Below are 18,677 nucleotides of genomic sequence, written 5' to 3' on the forward strand. Positions count from 1 at the left end.
ACAGTCAACAGTAGTGTGACCGTCATTACTCCCACATCTCTCACAAGTAACGGCTTCTTGTCTAGTTAACAAGTGAACCGTTTGTTGATCACCAGCAGCTTGCAAGTCTAACTTATCAAAACGGGCATTCATGGCTTCCAGCTGAGCCACTACAGCATTATCAACTGAATGAACTGTGCAAATACCATCTCTCGGGTTCCCATACTCAGTACAATGGGTAGCCATCTCCTCAATAATTCCTCATCCTTTGTCATCATGATTATTCTTCTGAAATCGCCCATTAGATGAGGCGTCCAATATAGCATGGTGGTCGTTATACAACCCATTATAGAACTAGTTGCACAAGAACCACTGATCAAAACTATGATGAGGAAGAGACCGCACCAACTTCTTGAAACGACACCAAGCTTCATAAAAATTCTCATTAGGTGCCTGCTTGAAACTTGTAATTTTTCCTCTCAGCTGATTGGTACGTTGTGGAGGAAAGTACCTTTTATAAAAGGCAAGGGCGAGAGTCTCCCAGTTGGTGATACCGGCTGCAGTACGATCAAGATAAGTGAGCCACTCACGGGCTCCGTCGGTCAGAGAAAAAGGAAACACGACTTCCTTTATCTTATCCTAGGTCACTCCCTTAGTGGCGGGAATGGTAGAGCAATAGTCAGTAAAGACCTCCATATGTTTACACGGATCTTCACCCGCCACACCCCGAAACAGATTCCGTTCGACCAGATTAATATAGGACGGCCGGATGTCGAAAGTATTACCATCCTCGGTCGCAAGTTTGAAACCTTTAGGGATCGAGGCAGTTGTGGGCTCTGAGTGACTCGCAATGTTAGGCATCTTCACTGGAATTATAGCAGAAATAGAATTGTCTTCTTTACAAGACGGATCTTCTGCAAATAGAAAATGTTGTAGCTCGGGTTTAAAAGTACTCAAGTCTCCCTTTTGAATCTTCCTTTGCAGTCTTAGTCTATGCCGAAAAGATCTCTCTGGCTCAGGATCAGCAGGAACTAATTCTGACCTGTTTGACCTGGGCATACACAACACTAAAGGAAATAAGTGAGAACTGTCTCAAGGAATAAAAAATTCCCCGAGACAAAAAGAAATAAACGAATCAACAACAAACAGACAGGGCTATTGCCAACGGCGCCAAAATTTGATACGGTCGTTATGTACCAAAAATAATACCAAGATATAACTAACATAATGTTAGGTTCATATACCTCTTATTAGACTCTTCTAATAGTGAACTAATTAACTTCTTAATATTTGTTCTTTAGATCTAGTACATGCATAATAAAATAAGAGATTAATAAAGAAAACAATGTCCCTTACATTGTTATTTGGTTCGAAATAAGGGCACAAATAAGGTCACCTTCCTTATTTGTTCTTGAGCTTAATATGGTGGATGAACCTCCAAAAATCTCAATGTAGAGATCCTCCTATGATTGCACCCAAGACTAATCCCTTAAAATAGTATATTAATTAACTAGATTAATATAGTAATACCCTTAAAATTAATTCTAATATTATCACTATTACTACACTATTAATCTAGTATTGTTATTAAAATTTATGAACAATTTCTTGTTTTCTAAAAACTTGTTTTTTGAGAGTGGTAGAGAGAAATATGTATTTTTCATGTAGTATGAATGAATGAATTAGTAGTGTAAAAAATGAGAACAATTCTCATAAAAGAGGCGGAAGTGGCTGGGCAGGGTAGTGCCAAAGAGAGAATCTTCTCTTTTTCTTTTTACCTTCTCCAAAATATAGGTGTGTAAGAAAAGTAGTGTAGGTTTGTAAGGCTAGTAAACAATAGCCATGATTATATATCTTTTATCACATAAAATAATATAACCACAACCCACTACAACTCCCTCCATTTTGGTCCACCTCATAAAATGGACTACCATTTTATTTTGTCAATTTGTCATTTGTCACACAATATGTCACATGTAGTATGTTACATGTTATTAATTAATTTAATGCATATTTATCAAATAAATATCATTTTATAAATTAATTAAATCACATACAATAAATTGACTAGTAATACTTGATCACATGAATAAAATGGGTAATATAATTATAATTCACAATATATTGTAATTATAATTAACCATTCATTCTTATCTCAATTGTTTCACAAACAATAATCAATTTTAGTAATAAGGTATTTGAATTACTAAAATAAATCTTATTTAATCCCATTACAATAAGATATAAATATTTTCTCTCACAAATGAATTGTTCAATTTTAATGAATTAATTAACTTGTATCGTCATACAATCAATCAATTTGTCTATTAAGGGAATTGTCCTTTAGGTGTGACCTTAAGGGATCAACTGATCACCACCGTCAAACGACAGTAATGTCTAACTCTAGTTAGCTGATCATTACTGATAAATGTTGATCAGTTGACTATATAAATGAATCATCCCTTACGTATTCTTAATATGAGATTTAAACATGTGATCGCACTATTGTTTAGGACACATACTCCAACAATCTCCCACTTGTCCGAGACAAGTGTGCGTCACCAATTCTCTTGTCCAATTATTATCTCCCACTCAATGCAAAGTGTCTCACAGGTCGTACTTGCAATTGATCATATCTTGAGTGGTTTCCTCGATTTGGAGTGTAACTGTCTGACTGAAATTATCTACCATAGATACTTTCCGAGCATGGGCACGCATTTTCAGTTCACTACTCCTCGAGTGGCCTTGAGATTTCAAACAACCCTGACAAGGGGGTGGACAATTCCTATCGCACTATTCCCTTTGTTAAGCCACAGTTCATCATAACCCAAAATATACTCATTTGACCTCAGTTACGACAGTCGTAGAGGATAAATCAACGTCAATCAGAAATTTGTGCCAACTTGGGCGAATAGTCTCTAGTCAAAATAATTGACTCATAAGAATACTATAGCAGCTCTTGCCACGACCAGGCTTTATGAATTACCAGAACTCTATAAGCGGTCATGCCGATGATTGTCCCATCTGATCCGCCTATGTGATCGACTAGTCATCCCATATGACTCTATGGCACTTGAACTTGCCACCAATCGCATCACACTCCAGTTACTTTGAGACGTCACCTACTTTAAGCAACTAGGGGTGAATACTATGTCAATCCAGTTCACTTTAATTGGGTTCAATTTCTCTTTACAACCCATTTGGTTTTAACAAAGTAATGGGTGAGTTTAATAAAACTCAAACGATAAATGCGATTATCATAAATGAATAGTCAATACTCTATTACTACTTCATATGTCATAATATATAGTGTACCTTTTACACTAGTTGAAATGCAATAAAAGCTTGGCAAGTGGATATACCATATATCCATATATTCCAACTTTATTAATTGCTATTTCCTTCTTTTCAATGTTATATCTAATAACATGAATTTATCTAAGTATATGTCTAGTCTTCTTACCAGTCTTGGGCTCTTTAACTTGAAAGATGCTCCCACTGTTATCGCATAACTTGTGATAAAGTCATTGGTAGAGGAATCTACTCTCATTCTCTACGTTGACCATTTTATCACAATTTACTTAGATTTCTTTTGTAGAATTTGCAATGTACGAAACTAAAACTCTTTTCTAGTCTCTTACTCTCAAGTCAATAAAATCAGCCTAGGTTTTCAACAAATCCTTTTCAGTTTGGAAACTAAAGCTTATGCAACCCTTCAACACATAACTTAGTATATCATCCAAACAGATGAACGAATCCCTAATTCTTCTCAAGGATGTTCTTTAAGGTTTTCACAAGCCATCCTTCAAATTAACTTGCTATTGACTTATCATGCTCTAAGCATATGATACATCATGGCATGTGCGTCTGTTGGCATACATGAACGTTCCAATGGCGGAAACATTAGAAATCGACTTCATGTAATCAACAACTTAATAGGTTCAGTGAACGACTATGACTCCATCATAGCAATTCCACTTTCATCAACATGAATAACCTACTCAACCTTGTTGATGTTAAATAGATATGAAAGATCTTATCATCATAAGCCTCTCAACTCTATGTCAATATTCTCTCACATAGATTCAAAATCTAGAATACCTCGCACCTTTCCAAGTCTCCCAATCAATCTTGACAGAAGAGAGCATTGGTACATTATTCTCAATAAGTAATATGTTATCAACATATAAGACATGGAAAAATAATTCTTGCTCCCAGTTAACTTTATGTATAAACATGATTCTTCAATCATTTGAATGAAACCATTCTCAATTATCACATGAACGAAAAGTATAATCCTTTAATGCTTACTTAAGACCATTCTAGGATCACTTAAGAAAGCTACGCATAATATGTTAGGATTCTTAGATCTTCATCTAAGGTTTTGTGTTCCAAACACATCCTTCTCTAAATTCCCATTTTAGAAAAGCGAATTTTAATTATCATTTGTCATTCTTCATAAAAATGAAATGCGGCAATTCCTAACATTATTTATCTTGATTAACATCTTCATGTCAATCTATGCACTTAGGTACTCTAAGGCTCTATTTACTTTTAAGGAGACCCTCGCCTTAAAGTAAATCTACTATTGAGTAACAATCTTTGTATTGTAATGCTATGGCTCGTTTGTAACAAGGTCGATTTGGGATAAGGTCATAATACCATTACTTTCACAAAGCAACATTTTAACCAATAAGACATGTGTGCTATACTCCCACTCTATCTTTATAGATTATAGTTCCATTACTTTCACAAAGTAACACATTAACTATAAGACATGTTTGTGACGATCCAATCTACTCCCACTCTATCTCTCAGAAATACATCTATCTTTTTGAGGGATAGCTTTGTGAGTTACAAACATATATCGTGAGGTATTAGAAGTTTCTATAGACTGACGAATTAGCTCATCAAAGACCAGCTCTTTTATGGCAGATGTAATATGCAAGTCTTATCCATGTCATCTGTTAAAGAGACTCTCTATTTTAGGTATCTCCTGGGTGACCTTCCAAAATAACGTGTTCATTTTGGATTTCTAATTCCCAAAATTGAGTTTGACAGCTCAAATCGACTAATGTCCATGTAATGAACAAAATTGAAATCTTAAGCCCTCCCATAATTCGTATGGAGTCTTATAAATGGTGTAGCTAATTGGTAAATTAAATTTCCCTTTATAGAGTTCAATAGCTCAACATAACTTTATAATTGATATTACATAAGTAAGTTGTTACTTTTAGTAACAATAGCATAAGGAGAATCGAATTCATAGCTTATGGAGTTTTAATGATCTAATCATTATAATTGTCTATTTGATCAATTTAAGTTCATAATATTATGTTTCTCTATGCAAGTAGTGTATGATGATAAATTTTAGAACAAACGATACGAGAAAGCAAGTGACTTGGGTTGCAAACAAAGTCACTAATATCCAAAATACAACCATTGTTTAAAGGATACAAACAAATTTCCAAGTCGAACAAGGAAATCAAAATAGTTCTAAAATCTCAAAATACAACATGAAAATAAAGACAAAGCAATATAAAGCCAAGCTTCCATAGATCTAGCACCATGGGCGGCTACATCTAGCTTCCCTCAAGATCTTTTAGGCTTGCTTTTCTTTGCCCTTGTCCTTGCTAGGATGCCCTAATTACAATAAAAAGGGTGATCATCACAACTTGTATCATAATACCAAAGTTGAGATTGAAACATAAAAGATAGGGATAGTTATATACCTACTGGAATAACCTTTCCAGCTTTAATATCGCCAAGATATTTTAAACAATTTCTCTTCCAATGCCCAACACCATTACAATAGTGGCACTTGTCCCCGGATGGGGCACTGTTCTTGGGCTTGGAGGAGCTAGCTTCACAAGCCTTTCCTTTGTTCTTGTAGGGAGTTTTCTTCATTCCCTTATTGCCACTTTTCTTGAAATTCCCTTTGCTCTTACGATTAACGTTAAGCACATCCTTGGTGGTGCTAACACTTAGCCCCATGTCCCTCTCGGCTTGCACAAGCATTTTGTGCAACTCATCAAGGGAAACTTTCAAGTTTTTCATATTAAAATTCACCCTGAATTAAACATATGCCTTAACCTTGCTTAATGCATGAAGAATTCGGTCAATGATGAGTTCCTCGGGAATCTCTACCTTATGCATTTTTAGAGTCTCAACATGCTCCATCAACTTGAGCACATGAGGGCTAACATTTTGGCCCTCCTTAATGTTGAGATCAAAGAATACGGATGCCGCTTCATATTGAATAATCCTTGGAGCTCGTGAAAACATGGTCACAAGCTTCGTATAGATCTCATAAGCGGTGCTAATCTTTATAGAACTCCTTTGGAGTTCGGCCTCCATAGCGAAGATCAACACATTTTTGATCGCGGCCGACTCCTTTTGGTAAACCTCATAGGCTTGCCTAGCGGCGGTGGTAGACCTAGCATTTGGTTCGGCGGGAGAGGCCTCGGTAAGGTAACGAAGCTTGTCGTCACCCTCCGCGGCCAAGCGAAGTTGCGCGTCCCAATCGGCGAAATTGGACCCATTCTTTATTAACTTACAACGATCCGTAAAGGATCGGAGCCATGAAACATTGGTGAGAGTGTTGGAGCTAGTGGTTGCGGATGTGATTGGAGTTGCCATTGCAATTGAGAAAACGATTTCGACTACAAAATAGGAAGTGAAGGAATCAATAAACATCTATCGTTTTAATAATACTTGTAAACATTTTAAACAAGTTTTTAAACATTTATATAGTGACCTCTACCCAACTATTATAAATGATCCCGAGACATCCCTTATTAATATAACTCGGTGGATTAACCTCTTAATCGATTCTACTTCTAGAACCCTTGGTCGATAAAAATTACTTTAATATTTATATTTAGCCCGGAACACATGCGACTACGGTCACGAATACTTCCGTTGAGCTCAATCCAAATTTCGATGTAATAACATTTTATTACCCACTTATCCAACGTAACAAGTTTAGCACCCCGGTGAGCCGAGCCTACTTCCTTATGAAATTGGGACTCATGGTTTCTACTATTTGGTAAGGCTAATTCTCAATTTTTATTTAGTGAGAGGTCTTGTCAATTTATTATCTATCACGTTTTAAGTGAACTAAAGCGGTGAACTACGATAATTATAATTGACACGGTCGATGACTCGACATGATATGCATGTGTTGTTATGGCAATTTGGCTATGCATGCAACATATTAAAATAAATGCAAAGCAATAATAATAAATTTCTAGTATGGCCTTCCTAAAATATAAAATCAAATAATCTATTACAAATTTGGAAACCAACTCCTTTGGTCCCTTGAATCCCAAGAACACCGTCTTCGTCGGAACACCTTTCCGAATGGCATCGTCTTGAAGAAACTCCATGATTACAAATAATAATAAAAGTACAAAGCTATTCCTATTATACATTTGTAATATGAAAAACTAGTAAAAATAAAAGTGATACGAGATCACATTAAATTACAACCGAATCAATATTCCCTTTCATTACGGGTAATATCGATTAAAACTAAGGCCATACTAAGATAAAATTACATAATTCAAAATTATATAAATAAAAGACATTCAACAATTGAAATATGCTTCATTATAATATGTGTCTATCATGCCAAATTATGTGCTAAATCACCCTATTTAACTTATATTAATTATATAACCCGGTTTTATGGAAATGCGTGATAATAACTTCTTAAAATCACAAATTAACACTTAAATCACATTTAAGCTCAAGTTAATTATCCTAACACTCTTAGGACTCAAAAATTAGTCATCACTCAATTTTTGACGATAATTCAACTTGATTTAATTTTATGCTCATTTTCGACCTTAAAATCATAACATTTATGAAATAAATCCAAATTAAATTACAATAATTTCAAAATTTGAATTTTAAATTTTTGATCATTCTGGAATAATTCCATGACACTCATAATATCAAAAATCATGGTTAAAAATTTCTAATTTATTTCGAGAAAATATAGTTGCAATTTATCGGTTTTATCTCATAAAACATCTAAAGTATACAAAACTTAATCCAATCAATTTTAAAACTTTACATCTAATAATTGGGATATTAATTCAACCTAAAATAATTTTCTCATGCCATGTAATTCGTTTTAGCTATTTATGCTAAAATAGTCACTATTTATGCCATTTTTACACTAAAAAATCATAAATCATGCTAAATGAAATTATTTCATTTCAAAATTTACATACAATGTGTAAATCATGCATTTGATAACATATTAAAATATCATGGCCTGGTTCGAAGTTTAACTATATTTAACCATTTTACCTCTTTTAATCCATTTTTATCTCATAAAAATCATAAATCATGAAATATTAATCAAATTAATATGAGATTTTACACACAATTTGTAAAATATGCATGTGAGGTCATATAAAAGTTTCAAGGTCAGAAACTAAGTTTAACCAATTTTAGTCATTTAACCTCCATTTATGCCATTTTTATCACATAAAATCATAAATCATGAAATATTAATCACATTAATATAAAATTTTACATACAATACATAAAATATTCATGTGATGTCATACTAAAAATCACGGCCATTAGTGAAGGTTAACTAGTTTTAGTGAATAAAAATTCATTTTACTCATAAAAATGTAATTATTTCACTAAAAATCATTAAAATGAGCAATAAAATACCATAAATCATAAAAATGACCTAAAAACATTTTAGGACCAGAATATATAACATGCATCATGATTTCGTGACTTACTTTTATAAATCACAAATTTTTAGTTTTATATGTTAACATTTTAACTCGGAAAAACAATAACCGATTATGCATGCAACATCATATGCTCTCATACCAATTTTTAGGTTCATATACCTCTTATTAGACTCTTCTAATAGTGAAATAATTAACTTCTTAATGTTTGTTCTTTAGATCTAGTGCATGCATAACAAAATAAGAAATTAATAAAGAAAACAATGGCCCTTACATTGTTATTTGGTTCGAAATAAGGGCACAAATAAGGTCACCTTCCTTATTTGTTCTTGAGCTTAATATGGTGGATGATCCTCCAAAAATCCCAATGTAGAGATTCTCCTATGATTGCACCCAAGACTAATCCCTTAAACTAGTATATTAATTAACTAGATTAATATAGTAGTACCCTTAAAATTAATTCTAATATTATCACTATTACTACACTAGTAATCTAATATTGTTATTAGAATTTATGAACAATTTCTTGTTTTCTAAAAACTTATTTTTAGAGAGAGGTAGAGAGAAATATGTATTTTTCATGTAGTATGAATGAATGAATTACTAGTGTTAAAAATGAGAACAATTCTCATAAAAGAGGAGGAAGTGGTCGGGTAGAGTAGTGCCAAAGAGAGCATCTTCTCTTTTTCTTTTTACATTCTCCAAAATATAGGTGTGTAAGAAAAGTAGTGTAGGTTTGTAAGGCTAGTAAACAATAGCCATGATTATGTATCTTTTATCACATAAAATAATATAACCACAACCCACTATTACTCCCTCCATTTCGGTCCACCTCATAAAATGGACTACCATTTTATTTTGTCAATTTGTCATTTGTTACACAATATGTCACATGTAGTATGTTACATGTTATTAATTAATTTAATGCATATTTATCAAATAAATATCATTTTATAAATTAATTAAATCACATACAATAAATTGATTAGTGATACTTGATCACATGAATAAAATGGGTCATATGATTATAATTCACAACATATTGTAATTATAATTAACCATTCATTCTTATCTCAATTGTTTCACAAACAATATTCAATTTTAGTAATAAGGTTTTTCAATTACTAAAATAAATCTTATTTAATCCCAATACAATAAGATATTAATATTCTCTCTCACAAATGAATTGTTCAATTTTAATGAATTGATTAACTTGTATAGTCATACAATTAATCAATTTGTCTATTAAGGGAATTGTCCTTTTGGTGTGACCTTAAGGTATCAACTGATCACCACCCAAAAAACGACGATGTAATGTCTAACTCTAGTTAGCTGATCATTACTGATAAATGTTGATCAGTTGACTATATAAATGAATCATCCCTTACGTATTCTTAATATGAGATTTAAACATGTGATCGCACTATTGTTGAGGACACATACTCCAACACAGAAGCTAGTCATAAGTAGGGTCGATCTCCACAGGGAGGCAAGGTATCTATCTGTAAGTCCGTCTATCTAAGTCACAAATGGGGGTTTTAAATTTGGTTTTCTAAACTACTAAAGGTCAAAGGCCAGAGAAATAAAGCAAGAGCAGTAAAGCAAGAAATTGATAGATAAGTAATCAGATAAGAGAGAGTAGGTCTGTTTATTCCAATCTTCCTCTCCAGGAACAAAGTTAACCGAATTAATGTTATTTAGAAGAGTGAACTCAACTAAATATGTTACAGTTATATTGCTACAGTGACAGATTCTCACTAGTAAATCATCTACTCTATTTACTACCTCGTCTCAACACTGCCATGGATCCCCTAATCCTAACATAAGAAGATTAGCTACTCATGTTCTTAATGCAATCAACAATAATAACAATAAGCATACTAATTAGAGACATAATGAATGAATAATAGTAAAGCATAATCTAAATAAGAGAGCAATTAATGAAAGTAAACAAGGATTAAGATTAAAATAAAGGAGTAAGGAGGGATTACAAAGTTTGAATCCGGTGAGAAAAGAGGCAGGAAAGTTTCAGCAGTAAATTAGAGTAAAGAACGTAATTAAGCAAAGTTAAGAAGTGTAGAAGTTGTTTTAGACCTAATAATCACTTCCTTATATAGGGAAGCAAAATTATTAACAAAATAAACCTAACACGGATTAGTCAGCCCGTGTAATCTAGCAAACCACTCGATCGAGTCCTTTCAGACAACTCGATCGAGGACTTCTCCAGCATAGTTGTTCGATCGAGCACATGAGGCTCTCGATCGAGTATTCCCATAAAAGCACATTTCGATCGAGTATATAAATCACTCGATCGGACTCCAGAACATCTCGATCGAGCACTTTCCACTAAGATCAGCCTTGACTTCATCTGGTCAGCTTCCATTGACCTTCCTTCACGCATCCCGAGGTACGACCTCTGCTCTAAGATCTCCGTCTCCTTACAATGCATGCTAAATGGGACGAACAAGAGACAATTCCACTACTTTTGCGGTCATTTCTGCAATTAAGACAAAACAAACCAAAGTAGCCAATTCGGGGCATTTTGCAATACAAAGCGATACAAAAAGGCATATAAATGCGTGCAATAAGAGGCTAAAAATTCTATATAAATAGCACGTATCACTAAGTCTAAGCAACATCCTCTGATCCACCCCCAACTCAGCCAGTCAAGAGGTTCACCAGGTCCAGCTTTCAGCTGCCTATATGGCCAGCTGGAGTAGGCCTCAACTAAACCCATCAAAGAGTCTGAAAACATGAAAGACCAGCCAAAGAAATGCAAGGGAAAATCAGCACAGAAAAACAAGCAAGAGAAAACAGTCACATGTTGCTGGAAGAGTTGATAAAGTTCAAGCTTTAATCCCGTGTTCATCTGTGGATTTGAGTCTGAAATTTGTTAAGTTATAATCTTAAATTTCTTGTGAATCTTCTGTGGGAATTCTAGGTCTTAACTATATCTTTTCATTACACTAAACAAGTCATAAACCCAGTTGAGTCGGTTGTCTGCAATCTCAGGATTTCAGGTTGTTTCAGTTGAATTTAAAAATAGTTAAAGTCCTTCTAAATTCATGAAATTTGGTACAGTTTCAGATCAATATTAAAACTTAGTTGTCATAAAAACTCATAATTTTCTAAGGTCATTTGGTATTTTTAAAGTGTCCTGCAAACCAGGCTGCATTGTTGCCTATCCATAGGGTTTACATTGCAAGTACGCTAGCCTCCGGTGAACAAACTCAGCGTACTCCTCACCAGGAAGAAGGAGGGCGTCACCACTCGCGTCAGCCAGGTCAGCTGCCCTCCCAGCCTCTGAAGGCTGCCTAAACATCGTCCGTGGAGGGTCAATGGGAACCGTAAAAGTGTCACAAGAGCAATGCCGAGTCAAACGCTCACCCAAGTACCACACAGGTCCCATGGGTGTCGCCAACAGCAACCTACTCGAACTCCGGGGACGGAGAACCTCAGCCACAAAGGCTGGAGCCCCAGAGTAGCTCTCCCAGGGCCTGGACACCCACTAAAGCAAGAAAACGAGGGGTCATTCCTATGATCATCTCTAAATAAAGGAAAAATAAAATTAACATCAAAGACACTTACGCTGTCTAACTCCAGGGCATTCACACCCCTCCGACAAACATCATAAGAACACCACTGTCTCTTCTGAAGACACACTACACAGTCCTTCATGACGGGGTACGCTCTCGGTACGTCCTTCCCCCTCGTGGGCGCAAAGCCAGAGAAGTAAGAGTACACCCACGCCTGCAGGCAAAATAATAATGATTACAAATCGTTTTCTACAAAACTGATCTTTCATATTTTCAAGAAAGGTTCATAACTCCAAGAGGAGTCTAGGACCGACAGTGGCAGGAGAAGTCCCCTTCTCTATCAGCTCCGGACGGACCATGACCCTCATATAGCGCGTGAGGACCGCAAAACTAGGAGTGACCTAAACCCAATGACCTAGGCTACTCATGTCAGAAAGAAATGGAAGAAGCTTCGTCGATAGCCTCTCCCCCTTGTCTCCGAAGTAAATCGAAGACAAGAACCACCACAACCATAAACGGGCCCGCTGCTTAGCAGTACAAGGTGGTGGAGGCACCATGCGTCCATCCATCTTCACTCTCGCTAGAACCCTACCATCGAAATAGCCTCTGACGTAGGTACTCGGCACAAAACCAGGAACCTGGGCCGAACCCATAATCAGGTTCCAGCCAACCAGACTCCTCGCCTCGGCCGAGTCTACTCTCATGGTCGCCGACGGCCACACCAACGAGTCCTCTCCATACGGCAGACCCGAAATCATATCGTAGTCCTCCAAGGTGACCCCGATCTCTCCAAAAGGCATATGGAAAGTCGAGGTCGTGTCCCAGAACCGATCAAGAAAGGCTCAAATCAGGCTTAGGTTAGCCCGAATTTTCCTCTCATTGATCTCCCTCCAGCCTCGTACCAATGCACCGAAGGCTCCCAGCTCGACGATAGCCTTCTCCTCCTCCGACAGCTTCCCGAATGCATCTATCATCCTCGTATAACCAGAGAAGGACCTCTTATTCCCAGCCTCCTGCGTCAATTCAAAAGAAAGCTTTCTTTAGCATAAAATGTGTAAGATATAAATAAATAAGGGAATGACAAGCTGAAGGCTTACCATCCTCCTCGCCGTCCTATACGACAGGTGGCTCTCCGCCGCCCAAAAGAGATGTCTAACATCTCATTTCTCGGCCCACTCAGGTGCTCCTGCGAGCTGACGGCCGCCTCGTCCTACATTGGCCCTCCGCGAGACCTCCTCCTCCTCTATATCCTTCTCCATCTCCTGGGTTGCTCCCGTATGCGCTATGAGAGCGGTAGAAGGGTCAAAGTCAGTGTCCATGGGGCCTATCCCCGACGTAGAAGGAATATCCTCTGCAAAATCGATGTAAACAAAGCGATGCTAAACACATTTTCAAGCATTTCAAGCGTTTCAAGCATTTAAAAACTGCCTTTCCAGCCATCTTTGGCCAGATTTTCCAAGCCTGACCACACATGTGGTAGGTTAAGTCAAGACGAGTCTAAATTCAAGCCTAGTTGTGGGTTTGAGTCAGAAATTCGGCAGCATTTCATTACAATAACAATTATGCCATACAAAAGTGTCCCGGAGAAGCTGACAGAAATTGAAAATTTGATGTAACAGCAAGTTTACCCATTACTATAGGGTTCCAAAACGTCAAGCTTCATCTAAAACGGACTAGCATAGGGCCATTTTTGAAGGGTTTTGCGGTTTAGCAAGAAACCGTCACATTTCGCGCTCAAACCCTTAATACTTGACGAAAATTCCAAAGAGATACATGGTTATGTTCCTAACATGATCAATTACTCATTTCTAAAATCAATTTCATGAGACAAATTCATTTGGCACGAAAGCCCCAAATTTTCGAACGAAAATGGGTATATAAACCCTAATTTTTCGACCCAAATCAAAGCTCAAATGCAAAATAATGCAAGTACAAGACACATACCTCGATTAGTCATGATTTATGGCAAGTTTTGATCAAGTTTTGACGGAATTTGGTTGTAATTTGGTTGAGTATTGTAAAGAAAACAAAATATGTTTGTGTTTTTGAAATAAAAACAAACACGGCATAAGTCGAGTTTTACCCAGACAGGGGTGAGCTTGGAAGAAGACGCAGCACTTGCTCCACCTCTTCCAAGGGTTGCAGTTTTTGCTGCGCTTCTTCCTCAGCAAGTTTCCAGCCGAGATTCGTTAAAATTCGTTATAAGTTCGTTATTTGTGGGCCTGGGCTTCATGCGCCTCTTCCCCGACATCTTATCTTCAACATATGGCTCCTTTTGGGCGTTCTCTTCATCCGAATCGGCATTTTATCTTCAATAGACTACAGACAACCACGACATTTTGTTCCCCGGCGAGAATTCATGATCACTAAATACAGTTCATGGGCTTCTCCTCTTTATCGGAATTTCGCTTGCGACGACCCGGGCGGATTTTCTCCTCAGCAGTGCCAAGGACGCGTCGTTGTCGATCAAACACCTTTATTTTCCTCAGCGATGCCAAGGATGCATTGTTGTCGATCTATTATTTTCTCCTCAGTGGTGCCAAGGACGCGCCATTGTCGAATCAACGTATGATTCTTCCCCACGGAGTTTAAGATAAAATTCTCCGAAGAGTATTTGTACCTTCGAATCCTTCACCCAGGGGTGTCTCAGGTATGGTTTCTTCTTATGGCTGGCGAGCTTCCTTACGTAGTCTAATGGACTTTAAACGACCCTCCCCGATAGTCGACAGACTCTAAAATGTTCCCGATGACGGGTCCTTGGTTCAGACCCCTTGAGCCGCCTCGCGTCGCCATAGTCGTCAGGTTGTAATCTTCGATTGACCTGATGGCTATACTTTGACTTTCGCCTTGTCCAAGCCTCAGTAAATATGGGGGCTCTGTAGATACCTCATTTCTACACCTCCCGCCAACCACCAAGTGATGATTGGGCCACATGTTTGATACGCGGAACGATTTATGACAGTCCGTAAGTTCGTCGTCAAGTATAGCTCAAACACTCGAGTCAACCCCTGGGTCGTCATCTATGCACAAATATGGTCGTTTTGACAGTAATTTGAGTTCATTTGGAGTCCGGGTCAAAAACCGCTTCATTTTCTAAAAACCGTTTAAATGCCTAGTCGGAATATTACGGAATGTTCTAGAATTCTCTAGATATTTATTCCTAATTAAAATTAATATTTTAAGTAAATATCTACCGTAATATTGTGTTTCATGGAATAAAGAAGTGTAAATCTACCGAAATTCTATAATAAAACGCGGAAATCTTTCTTGCCGAGGAGGAAACCGCTGGAGAAAAGACACAGCAAATGCTGCGCCTCTTCGAAAAAACGCAGTAGTTGATGCACCTCTTCTCCAGTCCTCTTTTCGCATTTTCCAGAATATTTTTGAGATTTGTTTCTAAATCCGTGACATTCCAAAACTCTTCCATATGTTTAGTATAAATAGAGGCCTTCGACCTCCATATTTGGCACGCGAGTGTTCTGCCCTTTCTCTCTCTCGCTTTGCATTCTAGACTGCGTTATTGCCTTTCGACGCCTACGTGCTTGATCAATCCACCACGTAAGCTCAGATCATTCTGAGTCCCAATCACGTTGCATAGACCGACCAACTTGACCAACTCCACCTTTAATCAACTAAATCAATCTACTAAATCCTCTAACGAGGGCACTTTCCAAGCATATTCGAGTCGAGCAATCACTAAACGATAACTTTAGTCAATCTCGTTTTGTCAAACATGTAAGTCTGAGGGTGTAAATCTCATTTTATTATTGTACTTTTATTTTGTATCAATTAATGTAAATCTTTATCAAGAGCACGTTCGAAAACCGATTTAAAATCCACCTTTTAAAGCCGTGTTTACGAAACAGCAGAGGTCAGACGTCGAGAAGAAACGCAGCATCAGCTGCGCCTTCAGGAAGGATCACAGCCATGCTGCGCCTCTTCCTGAGGCTGCCTGCTACTCCTGCTCTTCTTCTTTTTCCTCGACTTCCTACAAATTTCCTCCTTTTTTTATTTTTTCATTTTCCTTCACTCTCTTTGTTATTTCAGTATATAAATCATATTTTAACGACTCCCTTTTAATTACAATGCTTAATTCGTCCTTAATCCCGAGTAATTCAATACTTGCAGGTTTTCGCCGTTTTAATTCAAATCGATTCTTCGGGGTTTCGAGTTGTTCATGTCGAGGTTCTGGAGTCCCAATTTGATACATACGTTTTCTTCCGAATCTTATTTATCCTGTTTCGTCATAATCTAACATCAAGTTTCGCCTTTTTGTATTTCCGACACGAGTTCATTGTATAATCATAATCATGTAAACCGCTGTAATTTCTCATTTTAATTCGTTTTATGACTTGCTCAGATACATATGATCAGTTAAAACACTTCAATTCGAGTCTAATATCGATAATCCATCTAAAATCTACCAACGAACAATAACAGTGTTGCGATTCTGACTTCACAACCAGAACCCAGCTCGAGAACAGACGGATGAAGTGTTGTGCCTCATCCAGAGGACGCGACAGATGTTGCGCCTGCTCAGGTTGGTTTTCGCCTCACGAACTCTTTCTCGGTTTGACGTAGCTCCTAATTACGGTTTAAATCAACTATTATTCATATTATCACCTCTAATCTGATATATTTTCATATTTTAATTCTAAGTTTATTTTCCTTTTATTTTCTTCTTCGAAATCCCGCCTTTGAACGTGCTTTTGACGTAGATCAAATAAAGCTTGTAACTTTTGTAATTGTAATTATTGTAATTCATTTATCGTAATTATTATTATGTATGATTTAATTGTATGACATTAAGATGTATTGAATCTAACATTTACTTCGATCAAATTGTTTGCTAAAACACTTGTTAACCGACATAGTCTAATTTCATATGCTAGGATTAATTCATGTTTGTTGCATTGCATGCATTACATCGACGACATATCAAATATGAAAGACTTCCCTAATCATTAGTAGAGGCCGCTATCGAGGCGGGCGAGATTAGGTGTTCGAATCAAAGAACTTCCTGATACGTACCCTCACCCCTTACTCCAGTTATCTCTGGACATCCGTGTCCATTGGCATCTCGAGAGTCATTCTAGACATAGAAGGCTAAGGGTAACGAGTTCTTAGTGTTCATGTTATTACTTTGTGTCTTGACATGGCACGAGGTATTCAAATGGTTTCCAATTTTCCACAATAAATTGGTGGCGACTCCACAAATGCAGGCTTATTCAACCTTTCCCCGGTTTCAATGCCTCACAAATCGGTAACAGCCCATGACGTGCTTTGGCAAACCAAGGTTTCGTGGGAGAAGTGCCGCCGCCTAAAAACCACAACGTGCGGGTGGCCCTGTCCACAAAAGGGTGCTCTGTTGAATGCAAATTCAGCAACAACAATATTTAGATCCCAGTCTTTTAAGGCCTTGCTGCCTAGACACCTTAGTATTCTTCTAAGAGTTTTGTTTGTTACCTTAGTTTGGCCATCTGTTTGAGGGTGGTGGCAGGTACTGAACAAGAGCTTTGTTTTCAAGAGCTTTTATAGGGTCTTCCATAAATAGCTCATGAACTTAGTATCCTTGTCTGAGATAATGGTGTTAGGTATCCCATGAAGTCTCACAATTTCCTTGAGATATAGCTCAGCAACACTGGCACCATCCTCAGTCTTCTTGCAGGTTATAAAGTGAGCTATTTTACTGAATCTATCCACAACCAGTATGACTGAATCTTACCCTCTTTGTGTCCTGGGTAAGGCAACTATGAAATCCATGCTCTCATCTTCCCAGGGCCTGGTTGGCACTAGTAGTGGAGTATATGGTCCAGCTTGAAAGGAGCTTTTGGCCTGTTGACACACTGAATATCTTCTGAGAATGGCCTGAACATCTCCCATAATTTTGGGCCGGTAGAATTGATCCTGGATTATATCCAGTGTCTTCTTAACACCAAAGTGTCCTCTTAAACCTCCTGAATGGACATCTCTGATTAACAAATCCCTGTAGGACCCCTTTGGCACACATAACTTGTTGCCATGGAATAGAAACCCTTCCTGCAGCAGATATTTCCTTCCCTGGACTGACCCTCCTTCTGTGTGATTGATCCAATCTTCAGAGAAGCCAGGATCCTCCATATACATTTCTTTCATGAATTCAAATCCTAGATAGGGCATCAGCTACCACATATTGTTTCCCTTCCTTGTATTTGCTTGAAAGGTGAATGCTTGCAGGAACTCCACCTATTTAGCATGCCTATGGCTCAATTTGTGTTGGCCATAGATGTATTTCAGGGCCTCATGATCTGAGTACAACACAAATGGCTTAGGTTTCAGGTAGTGACTCTAGTGTGTGAGGGCGCTAATGATTGCACAGAATTCCTTCTCATAAGTTGAATACTTCAACTTGGCTCCATTCAATTTTTCACTGAAGTATGCCACTGGTCTCTGGTCTTGGATC

At 37.3% G+C, this 18,677-nt stretch overlaps 1 non-coding gene across 1 annotated transcript; it reads left to right on the forward strand.

Moving 5' to 3' along the window:
• Nucleotides 1-358: 358 nt before the first annotated feature.
• Nucleotides 359-464, forward strand: LOC141654061 (small nucleolar RNA R71). The gene has a single exon (XR_012547640.1). It is a non-coding gene; the product is annotated as a small nucleolar RNA R71 (small nucleolar RNA).
• Nucleotides 465-18,677: the final 18,213 nt, after the last annotated feature.

This window comes from Silene latifolia, chromosome 4 (genome assembly GCF_048544455.1).
Source record: "Silene latifolia isolate original U9 population chromosome 4, ASM4854445v1, whole genome shotgun sequence".
NCBI lineage: Eukaryota > Viridiplantae > Streptophyta > Magnoliopsida > Caryophyllales > Caryophyllaceae > Silene > Silene latifolia.